This window comes from Oryzias melastigma, linkage group LG12 (assembly GCF_002922805.2).
Source record: "Oryzias melastigma strain HK-1 linkage group LG12, ASM292280v2, whole genome shotgun sequence".
Classification (NCBI taxonomy): Eukaryota; Metazoa; Chordata; class Actinopteri; order Beloniformes; family Adrianichthyidae; genus Oryzias; species Oryzias melastigma.
The window spans coordinates 18,907,261-18,911,558 of record NC_050523.1 but is presented as its reverse complement, the minus strand read 5'-3'; the positions used below and the strand labels follow the sequence as shown (position 1 = coordinate 18,911,558).

At 33.7% G+C, this 4,298-nt stretch overlaps 1 protein-coding gene across 4 annotated transcripts in view; it reads left to right on the top strand.

Annotated features, from left to right (window-relative positions):
* Nucleotides 1-757: 757 nt before the first annotated feature.
* The window catches only part of rassf6 (Ras association domain family member 6), a 16,218-nt gene continuing 12,677 nt past the window's right edge, over nucleotides 758-4,298 (top strand). For all 4 annotated transcript variants that reach the window (XM_024257819.2, XM_024257820.2, XM_024257815.2 and 1 more), the window contains exon 1: nucleotides 758-1,219. The gene's annotated coding sequence lies outside the window, so the exon portion shown is untranslated. The remainder of the gene's footprint in view (nucleotides 1,220-4,298) is intronic.

The following is a 4,298-nucleotide window of genomic DNA, read 5'->3' as shown; positions in this document are numbered from 1 at the left end:
GTTGACCAATAAATAAATAAATAAAATAAATCAAACATTGAAAACATTTACCTGAAATACAAATGTCTATTTTAAAGACACCAAACACAAAAAATATAATAAAATCTAGGGCTGGGTAATACTGAGCATTTGGGTGTCGATCCGATACCAGTCAATATCGCCGATACTGATACCAACATCGATATTTTGTTTTGGATGTTAAAATCTCCATTGTTTTTAATAGTTTTTTGCAGGTTTCCCTTTTTTAATAACTTGATAAACATAAAACAGAATTAGGACAACATTTTAAATGAATTTAAAATAGTTTATTAAAAGATGGTAGAAGCAGATAAAAAAAGTTTCAAACAAGAGTAGAAATATCGATATCTGCAGGCTGGTATCGATCTGATACCAATCAATCCGACCTGCCCATCTCTATTAAAACCCAAATCCTGTCAAATTCATTTAAAATAAATTGTAATCATATTTAGTTACTTCCATGTTTTAATCTTTTTTCCAGTCCTTTTTTTAAAAAAAATGTTTTTTTTTTTAACTCTTGAAGTGATTTTGAGGTTAAAAAGGGCCAACAGTTCTGCTTTTATTTAAGTAATCCATCCATCCATCCATTTTCTTGACCGCTTCATCCCTTTCGGGGTCGCGGGATGCCGGAGCCTATCCCGGCCACTGATGGGCGAAGGCGGGTACACCCTGGACAGGTCGCCAGTCTGTCGCAGGGCTATTTAAGTAATGCTACTCTAATCTTCTCAGTATAATATTTTTCAAAATTATTGTGCAAGAGGTGATACCAATTGTTTATGATCACTTCAAAGAACTAAAAAGATAAAACTATGACAAACAAAGAGGGGTAATAATCATTTCAGTAGCTGCACACGACTATAAAAATATAAAAGTCTTTGTGAGTCAGAGTGTGGTAAAGTTTTGTTATTACCCAAACTGCAGTGGGTGTAGCCTTGTCCTCTGTGTGCACACTCACTCTGCAAAAGAAAGTCATTCCAGGTGTCAGTTAGTCACTCCCTCTAAGAACTGTCTCAACGTGTTCTGCAATTATTAACCGGCGGCGGCGGCTGTGCCGTTCCATGCTTTGTGCCACGCGAACTGTACTCTGAACCTTTGAGCTTAAAAGCAAAAACAAGAAAAGAAAAAAAATATCCTCCGTTAAAACCTTAAACATGGAGTAGTTTGTTTTATTGGTTAGGAGACTGCAAGAAAAGCTGATCAGGTAGGAGCACTCATCTTATTTTATTGACAGCTAAAAGCTCTGTTTTGATAAAATTCTTTTCAAATACTTCTTTACGCACAGGACGTTGAGAAGTAACAGATAACGCCATCTTTTTTTTATTTTCTTACATACACTTTGGATGACAAAACTGTATCCGACAAGTCCTAACATAAAAGATATTCAGCTAAAAGTGAATTTATGAAAGATCCCAATCAAGCTGTCACATGAATCAAGAGGTTCATGTTAGAGGACTGTTTTTATTCCAGATTCGTCTGCCTAAAGTGAAACAAGTGCATGTGTTAGGAAGACTAAAGCGAGAAAATGAAAGTAATATTAACATTACATTATAACTGTTGGTGTGCAGATGAACCAAAACACTGATACCTGCAGCACGGTTTTACATAATTTGCAAATGAACTTACCCTTAACACTCACAAAGCCTCATGTGTTTTTTTATTTATTTTTTTTGGCATGTAGGGAACAACACATTTCTGCATTTTTAAGTCTGGTATTAATAAGAACAATTCGGGACATTTTTAGACTTTTTAGAACTGTTTATCATTATTTTTAAATATTAAATTGTAACTCCCAGATTAGCAGGATTAAATATAAGCCTAAACTGTTTGAGACTAACTGAAACATTTCAATCTGAACATCATATTTTTGTCTCAAAACACGTAATATGCAGAGAAATTTATGGTTGATTTAACTTCTTATGGTAACTGGATTCCCAATGATGATTCCTCCACCAACGTGCTTTACATAGGAGACCAGTGTGGTCATGTTTGCTGAGGGTCAAACAAATCTTTCTGCCCAATCATCAAACATTTGTCTTCCTTTTGATTTTGTTTACCATGCTATTTTTTAGAATAGCAAGACTAGAATTACTTTTCTGAGTACTTCTTTATTGTAAAAACAAAAAAAATGGTGTTGGAAAAAGCTTTTCGACAGGCTAGAAACTCCCTGCTCCGCTCCATTTTGATCCATCCACTTGCAGACAACTAGAATCATGTATGTAAAGAGATGGGTGATGGGAAGTGGAGTTCCGCACCCACAACTCAGAGGCGAATTTCAAATGAACTCTGCAGAAACTAGAAAACAAAGCAGGTTTTGATTTTGGCTAAAAACTGCATCATCATAATTAAAAGACCACTGAGAATGCCGAGAAGACCCACACTGACAATCTCTCACCTATTTTAAAAACATATTTTCTGTGTCATACATAAGTTCTTTTTCAAACAACATTTTATCTTCTATTCCTGATTCACAATTTGATTAAAGCAATACTCATATGACATGTCATGCACAGGTTAACATGGACTTAGAAGCCTTAAATGAAGCTTTCTGGAATATTTTGAAAACCTTTATTTTTCTCTGAAATAAAATGAAACAGCTATATGTAAATCTTACATATCATATATCTCTATTTAATGTCAGTAACTTCTGCTTTTCTATGCATCCAATGACAATGTAGACTCAGTTTCTCACACACTGCTTCTGCATTTGGTCCATATTATCCTTTCATAAAGAAAGACATGGTGGAGCAAGTCACTGAAACATCACCTGATTTAACAAACCACCCAGCAAAATCTGCCCCCAACATCCTCCCACCCAAACAGACTGACTAACCCTGTTTGTGTCATACATGTTATTATTTCTTTTATTTACTTTGTAAGACATGATTACACAATTAAAGGTGTTACAGAGATCCATCATGCTCTGACACAATTATGTGGACTGGAATCTTTGATGGGATTTGAAAGCTGTAACACCTTATGCAGATGACTCAATACTTCTTATATTTTTTAGTAGAATTTTATATTAACAATCTTTCTGGTTTCTTTTTTCTTAAATTGGTTTCTCCAATGAAAATCATGAATTTGCTGTTATAAACATGTTCTTGAACCATTTTTCACATGATGGACAACAGATATCAAGAAAATTGGGTTAAAATGTGTTTTTAGATATATATTTCTAGATATCATTAGAGCTGTCATTATGTGATTCATTTTTGTGCAATTCATTACCTTTAATTGATTAACTAATCTAATTAATCTACTTTTGATACAATCTAATAATTACAATGAACAGCCTCATTTTTTTTTCTCATTTTTTTATTGTGGCACAATGAAAAGATCAAGTAAAAGGGGCAGGCTTCAATAAGCTCGGCTTCTGCCCGCTCCTTTACCAACATGCCCAAATTTTGTTTAAAATGTTCCCATTCTTTTATTAATGTTATGTTTTCAAGATGCTTTTTCTTTTTGTTTTTCTTCTTATTTATTTTTTAATTGTGTTAATTTGCCGAATTGTTATTGGCATGTTGGAAAAATAACATCACAATCACAAATCAAATGCTTTTTAAAAAGTGGCTTTTTTAAATTTTTATTATTATTATTATAACTGACTTCAGGCATTTACTTTTACACCAAGAGGTATTTTTTTCCAATCTGGAACAACTATGGGAACAAAAACAAGAACAAAACATCAGGTTCAGAGTGTTTTATTTTAACACATAAAAACAATAGAAACACTAGTCTGAGCAATCCAGACAAAAATGGACATTAAGTACTTATTAATACCAAATCCACAGTTTATTGTCTAAAGCAATTAGCCCATTTATGAAAACAAACACCTCTGCGAGCATTATCCCCTAGATAATAGACAATAGTTGTGGCGCTATGGCTTTGTTCTGGGTTAGTTCTGTAAAGACCTACAAAGTCCCACAGTGATGATGTCACAGCAGCGACGCGACGCGCTCCACATACAAGGACACTAAAGTTGGGTCCAAATTCCTTCACACTACACAGTGCGTTCGCCTTTTTTGTAGTGAATCTATAATTCAAACATTGAGTGCCCTAGAAATTTCCCAGAAGTCTTTGAGAAAAACCACTGTGCATTGATGATCACTAGATTGGTGAATACAGACCAAAACGCATTGAGTTTGAACCATTTATGTGAAATACAAATGAGTCTTAGTTTAATTTTTCTTTTAAATCATTCACATTATCATCATCAGTCATACATATATGTATTGTAAAATGCTTTTATTTTTTAGGTTTTTACTTTATAAAAACTGTGA